The following is a 14,612-nucleotide window of genomic DNA, read 5'->3' on the forward strand; positions in this document are numbered from 1 at the left end:
TGTTATCTTTAGAACCAATCATTCGTGGTTCTCAAACCTTCTATGTGTCTTCGCTTCTCTCTCCCAACGTGTGTGGACCTGAATGCACAGATATAATGCGAATATGTCTTCACATCACAGTTGACCGGCATTGACTTCGAAATGGAAAGCTGACGTAGGAAGTAGAAGTACGAACTAAGGATATTGGTTTCGACAGGTGGCAAGGAAGAAACGGCAGTTCAAAAAAAGAAAAATTATAGATGGGAGTATTTGATAATTTTAAAAATTAAACTCTTTAGGAGTAGAATTATTGTTAATATTTCATGAAATTTTCATGGGTTTATGTTAAGGTTATGTCTATTATTATACTGTATATTTCCAATGTTAGAAACGAATTTTGTATCTGTAAATTTAAAATATGAGTATTAATTTTAAAAAATAACCAAAAGATTTAAAATAATTAAAATTTTAAAATTAAGAATACTTTTTATTTTTGATATCTTAAAGTAATTATTATTTAATACACTTCATTGAATTTTTTTTACTCTGTAATAAAGAAAAGAATATAAGCATTGGCATTTTAAATATAAGAATCCATATTTTCTTAGTAAACAAAATGTTGGAACCAACAATGATATATCAACTTCACTGTAAAACATTTTTTCCTTTTTGGTGTTAATATTCCTTTAAATAATCTTATTTGGAATCCTTTAAATTACTCTCCTAATCCATGTAATTCTAATCTCAGTTGTGCCAGTGATCTCATTTGAAGAGCCCCGTCTTGATTCTAAATATAAGAGACTAACTATAAATGCCTATCTTATTTATTACAAAGCTCTCACATCATATCCATAATTAAAGGTAAAAATTCAAAGTTAATTGGGAAAAATTGAAATTGCCAGAGTTAGGAAACTCATTTATCAAGCATTGCCCGTGGATGATATTCTGCAAGAATATAATCTGAACAATTCTAATAAGTGTCCTTTTGGCTGCTCTGATCAAGAAACACTAGATCATATTTTCACACAATGCAGCTACTCCGAATCTTTATGGTTTGCTTTTTTAACCAAATCTTTAACCATCCGCACTCTAGATTTTTGTCAAATTTTTAGCTAGTTAATTGATTTTCTGCTGATTAAATAGTGTGTTTAATTTCGGACAAAACCCCTCGTTTTTGAATGCTTTGCTTGCCCAATATGTTCAATCGATGTCTTAATTTAATGGTTAAATTGTTGGTTCCTTCGGAGATGACTTAGGTTGCTATATGCTGCGAATTTAAGCAAATGGCTTGACTCAACAGTTGTGTTTCTGCTACACAAACTAGCTCCACTGCATTAAAATTTGAAGATATCAAAAATGAAAACATAATGAAAAAACCATGATACATTTTTGTTGCAAAAGGGAAATAATGAAATACAGAGGCAGAATACTCAACTTACTTTCATATCAATAATCAATGGTTTAAGCCTTTTGACACGTACAATGACGGATAAATAGCAACAGAAATAAACATGGGATATATGACTAGCTAATGGGATAACTTGCTCATTTGTTCCATGATACTTCAATGCAATAATGCCATCTAGTACAAGATCACAGATGAAGTGGTACCAAATATCATTGCCCATCATGCTGCCATGAAAAGCTACATTTTTTTTGTCACCGCAATAACTAATTTTTTTTGTCACAATAAATTTCTATTGTATCTTGCTGTGGTTGAAGAAAATCTAATTAAGTCACAATGTTTGACAACTACTAAAGTTATTGTTCCATACTCTCCCTTGGATGAGATAAAGCTATAGTGTCTTGCTTCTTTAAGCCTCATGAAATAGTACCTGAACCAAAAATAGAAACACACCCTAAAGTGCTTCCATCATTAATATAACCTGCCCAATCACTATAAAAAAACCAAATAATTTGAAATTTGATATTTTTTAGTACTAAATTCCAAAATCAATAATGCTCGCAACATAGTGAATGATTCTCTTCAAAGCACCAAAATGATGTTTAGTGGGATTATGCATGAATATAGAAACTACCCTCATAGAATATGCAGTATCAGGCCTTGTGTTAGATAAGTAGTTTAAACCACCTACCATATTTCGATACTACCTTGCATTTGTAGGTTTAGTACCATCTTTAACTCAATTTCTCATTCACATTATCAGAGGACGCACTATCTTACAGTCTAATGTACTCTTCCGGTCCTTAATATAAGACCTATTTAACTAATTTGATTAGATTAAGGAAGTTAAGTAAGTTGGTTAATTATAAGAAAAGTGACACATTTTTCCTAAAATACTATAATTATCTTTCTTAATACCTCATCTCCCTCTTCTATTTGATTATGGTTGAGGGAGTATCCATAGGGGTAGTTTAGAGAAAATTGATAAATATGATAAATGAGTCTTATATTTAGGACCAACTCAACTCAATAATTGGGTCCTATATTAAGGACCGGAGGAGTACACAACTTTTTGATTAGATCCATAGCATACTAAACCAAAGGAAACAAAGTATTGTCTGAAATCCAATGCTAAAACCCCGTCTTGTTTGTTTCTTTCAAAGGCAACGCCATTAGCTCTTAAAATATTAATGGATGATGCGCTATGCTTATTCGTTGATGTATCAAAATCACAAAAAATTATTTTCCAAATATAATAACAACGTGGAAACCCACTTTTCGATGGAAGGTTTCCACACATGTCTGAAAAAGGGTTTAGAAATTAAAGGAGAGCTGCCTGAAGAAGTTACTTGCAGTAGATTCTAGTAGATGGAAGTGACATTCAATTCTTCCATACAGGAAGCCTCCTGCATACCCATCTAAAGCGGTGGGCTTCTAATACTGCATACGTCTAAAAAAAGTTTGCATATTAACAAGGCGTTAGAGCCTGCCTGGTGAATTTGTCAAATAGGTTGAATAGCAAGAGTTATTGTGAGTAACTCCATGCTACCATGAAAATAATAGCACAACCCTTTCGTATGTTTTACATTATAATAATTTGGAAAGTATACTTTTACAAATAATGAGAACTCTCCTTATGTCTTTAAGAGTAGAAGGCTGCTAATTAGCTTTACCATGTACGTGCAATCCACAGACCTGTGATATATATCATAGGTACCTATTAAATACTAAACCAGACTCTAATACCAATATTATTGGAAAAGGGAAATAATAAATTGTGGAGGCAAATAACTAAAATTACTTTCATATCAATAATCAATGGCTGAAGCCCTTAATAAGGCATATAATGACAAAAAATAGTAGTAGAAATAAACATGGGATATATGACTAGATAATGGAATAATGCTGCCAACTCATTCAACAAGAAGCATTTATAATTAAAAAAACTACACATTTATTATTTTTAATGAACAACAACTCTAAATATATCAGCATACATAGTAAAAAATCTATAGGCATAGAAATTATAAGCACCACTTTGATGAAAATATTTCACTATATAGTACTTTTAATTAAATAAATGATGTCTCCTAGTAAAAAAAAAATGATGTCTTGTCTTTTTTTTTTTTTATAATTGGTGGTCAGAAATATTTTGTAATGTTAGTTTTAAATCAAGAAACATTCTTAATATGATTGAGATATATAAGTCAATGCTATTCTACACCTATAGATGGTAAAATTTGTAATATTATAAAACATGTTACAATGGCAATCACGGGCACACCAATTATACTCAAGTGATGAATTGATTATGTATTCATTTATTAACGAATTCAAATCAAAACTAAGAGAATAAGTATCACTTTAATTGAATATCATACTCCATATTAAATATTATCTCCGGTCCTAATTATAAGACCTCATTTATAGTCTACAATCAGATCTTATAATTAGGACCGGAGATAATATTAAATTAAGAATAAATTTTACGTCAAATTACTTATACCAATCAAGTCATTCTTTAACTGTATCTTATTATTTTACGATTGTTAATTGTTAAAGTAATGTGTATGTAATTTACCTATAAAATATGAACACTTATTATTCGACTATTGTTAGTGGTTAAAGAAGAGGAGGCATGGGGTGCTAATTGAGCTATAAGCTCTTGACGATACTCCCACTATTTTGTTGCAAACTCATTCTTATGTTAAGTCCGTCTAGTGTTCTTTTTTTTTTCCCTTCCCTATTTACTTTTTTTTCTGATAGAAGATGAGTGAACATTTAACCATGTCAATATTTAGTGGATTTAAGTTGATAAAAAAAGTTTTATTTCCATGAAAACAAAGATTAAAATAGTTACTAGCTGCTGTTGTGCCACAATAACATCAAACACCTCCCTTAAGAAAAGATATTGCTTCCCAGCCAGTTAAAACTTTTGGTTGATATGTGGCTGCGTGTATGAGAAAATATTGTAGAAATGAATGTCAGTCTATATTTAAAAATAAATGCTTTATTCTTTAGTACATAACAAAAACCATTGTTTAAAAAAAAGGCCTCATACTTTTTGTTTTTTTTTGCTTTAGTACATAACAAAAACCATTCAATTCCTTGGCCAAAAAAAAAAACTAAACAAACAAAGCATAACAAAACAGAAGCCATTCAATTAATGTAATGCCCATACAACAAATTGTCATCCTACCTATAATCCTAAGGGATATATCGAGAATAGTAGAAGATGAATATTTTCATTTCTCCGATCTTCCATCTTTTCTTTCTCGCAAAAAATCTCTTCCTCCAAACCCACCTAACCCTCTTGATAAATTTCTCAAAGGAGGGAAACACAAAAAATAACTCTTGACATAACACCAATTCTAAGTTCTTTTCCTGCTAAAAATTGTTCAGAGTCTGCTTCAGAAGTTCAAACGATTCCTTCCCTTCCTCCACCGAATCCTTTCCCAGAGAAGATGATTGATCTTCAACCTTACTTGACTATACAAAGAATCATGATGATCACAAACCCTCCTGAGAATCGTTCTTAGTATGGGAACCCAATCTCAATCTCTCCATGTATATTTATACAACCTCCGGTCCTTAATATAAGAGCTGGTTGACTAATTTGAATATATTAAGAAAATTAGTTAAGTTAGTTATTTGCAATAAATAGATGTTGTCTTTCCTAAAATACCTTTCTTAATTATGTATATTAACTACAACTAGCATTTGATGAAATCTTTAACTGTGTAACTATTATAGGATTTCCTTGAAAAAAAATGGATAAATAAGAGAGACAAAATGGATTGAGGCCTTATATTTAGAATCAAATTGAATGTCAAATTAACTCTTATATTAAGAATTAGATGTAGTATATAGCAACGAACTGCCAAATTCAACATCATATTCTGATGGCATCTTCTGCATCAACCTGTCTACTTCATATACATCCATGAATGCCATACTTTACTACAAAAGATATATTGAAAGCTAGCTGTGATAAAGAGGAGTGTTCTGTAAGGACTGGCAAATAAGCATCAATGTGTTTCTTAGGATCAAATTTTCTGCTGTACATCGTCTTTCTCATGAGCTTTCCTTATATTTCAGGGTTGTTCCTTTGTTCCTTAATGCATTCCTTGGCTTTTTCTACAACTCTTTCGCATCAACTGTGAATTAATCAAGTTATATAGGTAAGAATCTCTGTTCGAGTTTAAATTAAAGAACTTATAAGCTCTGATTAAACGGTTAATGCAAATTAAGGATGATATTAATTACCTGGCTCTTAAGAACTCCCTAATTCTATAATAGTACTTCTATAATATATATATATATTGTGATTTGGATTATGTTTGAGGCATCAATCATTAAAATTTACAAGAAAGAGATAAAAAGTGAACTCCGTAATTCTACAATAATGCTTCTATATACATTAAAATTCGAAGATATGACAAGTAAAAATATGAAACGCAACATTGGAAAAATGAGTACATATTTCCTCAACTTCCAAACATAACATACACACTAACTTATGTTGAAGATATTGAGAACCTTCACATTTTGGCCATTTTCCATTTCAAGTATCTTTCAACAATGTCCAATCCACAGAGTTCTTTTACCACAGGCATGGTTGCTGGTACATCCAACTGGAATGGTTTATCAAGTTCATTTGGGTTGCTCCATGAAACAAGCTGTTTTCTGGCTTCTTTGATTGCTGCTCTTGTAGCACAGTGAACCACAACTGCTAGAAGTAGTGGCGGCTCGCCAGAAGCTACAAAAACAAATTTTCAAGTACCGTCTAGTGTAAGACTTCTTTTCATATTCTTTAGTATTAAAGAAATTTTAGTGTTTAAATTTAGTGTAAGACTTCTATTGGCAATTAGTCTTCACATAGTTCACTAAAGTGAATCAATCAAAATAATGTATTCCAGAAACAGAGCCATGAATTTTTATAGTTGGAACCAAACAAGTTGGAAAATTCTCAAACTAAGAATTACAAAAACTAATAAGCCATACCTTTTGAAGAGAGAACACTAGGGCTGCACATGGGCAGGGCTGGGCAGGGCGGGACCCTTGCCCGATGCCCAACCCGAAGAATGAACGGGCTGGAAAATGCAGCTCGTTGCCCAGCCCTGCCCATGAAAAGCCCTAATAAATTTGGACTGGGCAAATGCGGGCTGGGTAGGGCGAGCTTCTATGCCCAACAAGTCAATATACTATATTAATTAACTAATTATTTATATCCTTCTAAATAATCTAATGTAACTTTATATTAAAATGGAAACTTGGCCTTAATTTTGTTATTACTAATTAATATACTATGAAACTACTTTTTGTAGTAGCTAAGAGGAGTGGACTATGACAAAAAAATTTGTTAGTACATTTTATTAAACTTAATTATTTTTCTAGTTTCTAACTCTCAAAATCATTCAAAAATAAATAAGTATAATGAATACTGAATATTAATACAACAATGCGTTTGATTTAGAAAATAAATATGAGACAAATAAAATATATATAAATAAAATTATATATATTTTTGCGGGCAGGGCCAAATGGGCAGGGCCAAATGGGCAGGGCCAAATGGGCAGGGCAGCATACCGTGCCCGATGCCCAGCCCTGCCCAACAATTTGCCCTGCCCAAACATGCCCAATAATTCTTTGGGGCTATTTTTTTTAGGACGGGCTGGGCATTTTTTTGCGGGCTTAGACGGGCATAGCGGGCTACTGGGCTTCATGAACACCCCTAGAGAACACGATGTTGGTGGTGTCCACTATTGATAATTTCAACATTAAACTGTTTAGGTATTGTATCTAATGTAGGGATTTTGTAATTCCATGTTCCGTCTGCTAAGACTAATCCTTCGGTATTTGTTTCATATTCTTCAAGCATGAAAAGCCCTAATCCTTGCACAAATGCTCCTTCAATCTGCACCAAGAAGGATTATGGCAAATTAGGCAACTTCAAAATCAAATAACTTTTATTTATTTTGCATGAGATATCCTATTGCTATTTTAAAAAACTTTTTAAAAAAGGAAGGGGTCCGTTGAACTAAATAAAAAAGGAAAGGAAGAAGGCGAGTCAGTATGCTGATTACTCACCCTCAAATCAGTCCTTCCCATGGGTTTTTGTCTGAATCCGAACGAATAAAGAGACAGAAGTAAAATCTTAATAGGATTCGAAAAAGCAAGAGCAGCAAAGCAAGTCCACAAAAAAATTCTATTGGCTATTTAAGTTTGGTCTTTTCTTCTATTATTGCCTTACCTTCAAAGTCGAATTAATAAACTCTATCAAATAGTTATCTACCAAAACAATGCTATTATTGTCGATGAGCTATTTTACCTCTCTTTTTGTATATAGCTTCTAAAAATAATTTTGAAATAAAAAGAGTCATGTATACCAAATAGAAATGTTAGATAGCCCACCTGTCCCAAATCTACAGCAGGGTTGAGACTCTTTCCACAGTCATAGATGATATTTGTTTGCAAAACAATTGTCGCTCCTGTCAGAAGATCTATTTCCACCTGTGAAATATACTCTAAACTTTACCTTAACATTATTTATAACGTGATGCAACAATATGACTTGTGAAAATTTCAAATACATTTGAGTAAGAGCCATTAATAAGCTTTAGAAACTACCACTTTCTGATGTGCACATGAGAAGAGCAGTTGAATACGAAATAAGCCTACCTCACTCATTGCAACACCGTAATTGATATAATGGTCAGCATTAGTGCCGGGGCGATAAAATGAGGTTGCTGATAAGTTCACAGCTTGCAAGTGTGCCTACATGAAGAGAAATTGTTGATTATATATGGTAGATTTTGTTCTTGACAGTTTATATAGGTTTGGAATTTTTTTTTCTCTGAAGAAGAGATCTTGAACAAATTCTGCGAAAGTTGTGAATCTTGTAAATAAATAATTCTCTAAGTCTCATTCCTTGACTAACATTATTAAGGATATGAAGGGACTAATTATGAGAGAATGGTATGTCACTATAGGGCATGCTTCCAGAGAAACAAATGAATAAACAAATTGGCTAGCTTGTAATGCTCATGCCATTGACAATGATTTTGTTGTTCTTAGTGAAACTCCCTTTATTGTAAGAACCTCTTACGCTTCGACAAAGTTGAGCATTATGCTCATGAATACATCAACTAGTCCCTGCGGATTCCTTAGCCTTGTAATCAAATTAAAATCATAAATAAATTAATTAATAAGAAAAAAGAAGTATATATAATTCTGGCAAAATTTAAGAAGATCATGTCTCAATACTGAAAATAGTGTGCAGTGATATAATTTATGAAAAATTCAAGAGAGGTCTCTATAATTTAATAAGGAATTTATTTACTTCCCTTTGAAGCATGTCGTTGTTTGAATAAATTTAGCATGGAAATGTATATAAGAACAATTATCACATATATGTCAACAAAAAAGAAACTAATCCACAATATCACCACCATGACTAGGAAAAGAAATATTTTTGTTTTGGCATTTCTAGTATATACCTGAGAAATAAGAGTTTCCCAATTGACAGAACCCATCTCCTTCTGCAACTTTTCCTTGAGTGGAATTAACCTCTCAACTAAGACTTTGCAGCTAAGCCTAACTGCTTCACAGCTTGACTCTGATGTTGTGCTTGCACCAGTAATGCCACCTTGAATCATGCTCAATGTATCTGATTGTATGACACGTACTTTGTCTAGAAGCTCTTGAGATCCATCACATTGGATCAAACTGAGACCATGTGCAACCATCTGTCTCACCTTAGTCCATAGACCTTGACCAACTTCAATCCCTCCGACTTCAACAACGATTGACCCATCTCTCAAAATACTCGTTTTTCCTGGTGATGGGCTCACAAGCAGTTCAAACACCACAGGCACACGAGATATACCTTTTTTTTCCAAATGTTAGTCCTATTAAACTCTTTCACAGTTTCACTCCTCTGGTCATACATTGTAGAAACAGCTAATTTATTCCATATTAAAGCCAAGGTATAGTCATGAGGTTCACCCGCAGAACGCTTGTAGAAAGTGCAGAGACTTTTGTACATGTGGAAATTGATATTTCTCACAGCATCTACATCTATTGAAAGTGTGCCACATTTTCTATTATAGCTTCAGCAACATACGATCCCTGAACTTCCCCAGGCCCTCTCATTGTAGATCTACTTGGACGATTAGTTTTGCATATTTTTATATCAATGGATAGAACACCCCAATCATATTTTTTAAGTGCACCAACAATAGCATGGGAGACTAATGGAGACAGATCAGGATATATCCCTGCATCTATCAATATCTTCAGTTGTAAAGCAGTAATCTTCCCATTGCTTTTAAATCCCACGTTGTAAGATATCTTCATAGGATGCCTTCCTCCAGCCATTATCATATCCGTTTTACGATCCATATACATCTTCACAGGACAGCGTAATTTATGTGCAGCAAGCGCACATGTCACAGCAACCTGAAAGATTTGATTATGGGTACTTGTACTGAGCAACCCCAACACTATGCATATGATATCCATTTTCTTGTGCTAAATTATTAAAACAGTTTTATTGTAATATGATATGTTGCATTAAAAAAAATCATATATCTTGTATCTGAAACTACATCATGCAAATCGCTAGTTAGTTCTTTTAAAGAAAATTAGAAAGCATCCATGCAATCTCTAGCAATTCTTACATTCATTGCATGCTTTTTAATAGTGAAATACATGGTCAATATGAGCATAATTTAGAGATAGATAGAGCAATGTATAAATAATATAAAAATAATATTACAAAACTCAATACTTACGGGAAGGGCTTTCATGAACTTTCCACCAAAACCACCACCAACCCTTCTTGTGATTACACGAATATTATGCTCTGGAATATTTAAGCATCTTGCAATATGAGAATGCACATACTCTGGCCCTTGACATGAAGTGTAAACCACCAAGCATTTGTATTCATCTGGTATAGCAAGTGCAGTTTGTGTCTCCATATAGAAATAGTATTGAGACCCAAGTTTAATATGGATTTTAGTTATTCAAAGAAATGCAAAGAATGTCAAAATATCCAAAATGTGAACACCAAACATAAATGTGGATACTGATACTTGATACTACGATATTGGAAAAATAAACTCAAACTGTTAGATGATAATGTATACTCCTGATATATAATTAATTCAGCATTTATTTACACATAATCAGATATAAGCTTTAGTTTTGAATACATGGAAAAGAAACAAAAAGGGGTGATAATAATAGAGGGTGTTAAAGAAAATGCTTGGATTTTCTCAAAAGAGTAGTTAGTCAGTTGACTGAGTTTTTAAGTCCATATTTCTGTTTAAAGATTGTTAATAGTTAGCCAAAGTTAGTTGGAGACTGTTATGTGTCTAAGCTATAAATGATTATATTGTGCCAATAATTCAATGAAATCATCTAACTCTTCAGCTGCATTTTTGTGTCAGATAGGAGTAGGAATGATTATGCCAAGGGAAAAATTAATGTTTTTCATGTACCTCAGCAGAAAGAATCTTGTGATCTGCTTCTTCCATTCCTTCTGATATATCACCAACTTGTTGCGGATGGAACATAGGAGGAATTTCAAAAAAACTTGATCTTTCAACAGCCTCTTCGACAGATAGAATAGGTGGATCAAGATTCTCAAAATCATAGTCAACAATTGCAGAGTTTGCAGCCATATTTGCGAGCTTTTGAGTATCAGCAACCTATAGTCAATGATTTAGTACCAAATTTAACCAACATCTATAATCATTTATGTAGTAGTGAGTAATATTAATGAAACAAGACCCCCTTATAAAAATGAGGGCGTCAAGCACTCACCACAAAGGCAACACGATCACCAACACATCTAACAATCTCATCAACAAATAAAGGTTCAACACCAAATATCTCGGAGCAAACATTTTGCCCATCTTCAGGGATGTCGTTACTTGAAATGATTGCCCTCACTCCATCTTGTTGCTGGATTTTTATATTCTTTACTTGTGCCAAAGGTTTTGTACTATAAATAAATGCTCCATGTAAGCAATTTCTTGGTGAGGGGATGTCATCCACGTAGACAGTCTCACCTATGATTTATTCATAGAATATGTACTTATTTACAAAAGGATATTACAGCATATAATATGAGCACATACAATGAAGAGGCAGCAAATGGGAAAATAAGTCGAAGCATTGAGAGTGAACTGTATATTTGACTTTTAATTACAATCAATTTGCTTCTTGCTTTGATATAGTAGTCGGTAAGATTAGGAAGCAAGAATGATCATGCTTCAAATAAATGGTAATTAATGAATTAAGAATGAAAATCATGAAATCAAGAATGGTTAAAACCAAGGCAATAAAACTGATATGCTTAAATCAGTAGTTTTTCATGGAATTCATGGCTAAGACTAAATGCTAAAAGATGCCAGATTCTTTGTTGAATCATTTGTATGCTACCTTCAAATGCCATATATGTGAAAAGAACAAAGGCTACGAAATGTCTTTTTTGGGAAAAAAAAATTGAGTGAACAAAACAAACCTGAAGCTTGTAATGCAGCCCCTGATTTCACAACTGGCTTACCAACGGGGCGATGCTCATCACCTACTTGAATCTCTTGCTTTCCTGATGATAGTAAAGTAGGAACTTTGTCAGGGTGAACTTGCCCATTGTTTTCTTTCAAGTCAAAAGTCTTCATGATTGACGAAGTAGTATATTCATTTGAACATTGATTAAGTTTTTCAGCACAATGGTCAATGAAAGGGCTGAAGAAGTTGTACACAAAACCAGCTGCCAAGCTTGATCGATAAGAGATCCTTGAAGTTCCATCTTTAAGTACAACACTATTTGTAAGCAAGTTCACAGCTTCACATACAATCCCTGCACTTAACACCTTTCCTTCCAGTAGCTCCTCAACTTTTCTTTCCCTGATTGCATGTTTCGCCCCACAAGCACCAAAAGCAAGCCTAGTGTTATCTATCACAATTCCTTCAGAATCTTTGCCAGAACAAATCTCAACCAAGAAAGCTGCATTTAAATATGGTAGTGCATTTCCCAACGGTCAAGGTGCTGCTCGAAAAGTTTTGAAGAGAACTTTATTTGTGCGTTTTGGAGGAGCACTTTTACTAGGTCCCCAACATGGGATTTTAATGCTTAAAAGCACACTTTCTAATCCTAATGGTGGCCTTTCTAGAAACTCTAGCAATGTAAGCCATTCAAAATTTGTAACAGTCATTATTTGAACCATTGTATCCACAGCAAGAAATATTGTAGCTATATCAGAAGGAAAATGATTCTTCTGAGCCATCACTAGATTGCCGCCTATACTGGCTGTGTTCCTTATAAACCCAGAGGCTATTTTGCTCATATGATCAGCAATTTTTTCAAGAATTATATCAAAATCAGAGAGAAATTCACATGGGCTCTTTGGCTTGAAAGCTTCAATTCCCTTAAATATAGTCACTGCTGCTCCAATTTCAACCCCTGTCTCGTCCTTTTTTATCTTTGAGAGCTCAGAAATTCCCTTCAGATTAATATACTTGTCATAGCTTTCGTTATCTTTGTAATAACCCATTCCTGTATTACTGACAACAAGCTTTATCTTGGTTGCAGCATTGTTGTTTGGTTCTAATAAGCCTTGAAGATCCTTTAGACTAGTAGGACTGAGCCAACTGTGTTCTTCAGAAGCCATGAACACATTAGGCTTGATCTCCTTCAAAAACTTGGGAAGTTTACTCTTCTTGTGTTGCTGATCATATTTGGGCAACCTACTTACCTTTACATCATTATTTTCTCCTTTTCTCCAAAAAGAGTTTAACCCCAAATCCTCCATGTCAACATCAACACTAAAACTTTTGCAGGCATCAGAAAGCGGTCGATACCCAGTACAGCGACAAAGATTCCCAGAAATGGCTCTTTTAGCCTCAGCAGCAGTGGCTTTCGAGAAACCTGAAGGAGGCTCAGGACGATTGGTCTTTTCAGCATTGACAAGAGCTCCAAAAAGAGAGACGCACATTCCAGGAGTGCAAAATCCACATTGAGTAGCATGGAATCCTGCAATTCTTTCATGAATTGGATGGAAGCCATCATTACTGTTTCCAAGGCCTTCACTTGTAGTTATAGAGCATCCCTGTATGCTGCAAAGTAGTGTGAGACAAGAACTTGCTGTGAAATCCTCAAATTGGTCGAGCACAGGATCGCATTTGGATATTAAAACAAGACAAGCACCACAACCACCTGCAAAATATCCATATTGAACCATCAAATGAGAAATTGATGAAATTTCGAGGATAAAGGATAATCTCGACCTTCATGTTATATTTGCACTGTCAATAAAAGTAGAAGGATAAGCGTATATAATTTCTTCTATAAAATGTCTTAAACAGCCTCTGCTATAATATGAAGAAGAAAATAAACCATAAAGTCAACGAATAATTGAAAAAACAGAGGGTAGCATACCCTGTTCCCAGCTCCTAAGGCCCCCAAATCGTGATGATTACTGAAGTTATAATATCTAAATTTTCTTTCACCTCTGTCCTTAGAATGTCCAAACAAAAGAAGCACGAGTACAGTGAATAATTTCATAGACAAAAAAAAAAACAATTAAGAAATAACAACTCTATCAAGAACTTCAATCATAGGATAGAGTAGATTTATCACAAACTAAATTATTGGAATCTATATATATAGAATGAGAAGAGACCTTTCCCTCCGTTCATGTCAATCAACGAAGTCTATACTGTAACTAAAGAAAAATCTAAAGCAGAGGGGAAGTTCAAGCAATAGCAATGATTGAAAAAACAGCTGCAAAGCCTTAGAAACACTTCAAACAAACTGGTTTTAAAGAAAAATCTCAGGTTGATCGTTTCTTTTGATCATTACTGGGAACTATATGTCAAGAAATTTGATGTAGATATTAGCATATTAAACAAAGACAGTCTGTGAGGTGCCAGATGATCTCCTACAAAATATGTATTGGACAGACTAGCAATTTCAAAATCAAGAAACTCGTTACAGAATTCTAAAGCTAGTGAAGTTAATGATCAGGACACAGAATCTCAGAGGCAGACCTTCGCCACAGCCAAGCTTAACACTCTTGAATGGAGTCTGAGCACGCAAGAACTCAAGCACAGTGGTTGATGGGTCAACACTTGAGAGCTCAAACCTCTCTCCATTCACAGCAAAAACCAAACTTTCTCTTCTTTGTTCATTCTCTTTCATCTCGCAGATGAACCT

At 33.8% G+C, this 14,612-nt stretch overlaps 1 pseudogene; it reads right to left on the reverse strand.

Moving 5' to 3' along the window:
• Positions 1-5,835: 5,835 nt before the first annotated feature.
• LOC114755262 (indole-3-acetaldehyde oxidase-like) lies at positions 5,836-14,612 on the reverse strand (annotated as a pseudogene).

Source organism: Neltuma alba, unplaced genomic scaffold, assembly GCF_004799145.2.
Source record: "Neltuma alba isolate B1F8T4 unplaced genomic scaffold, ASM479914v2 tig00001317_pilon, whole genome shotgun sequence".
Taxonomy (NCBI): domain Eukaryota; kingdom Viridiplantae; phylum Streptophyta; class Magnoliopsida; order Fabales; family Fabaceae; genus Neltuma; species Neltuma alba.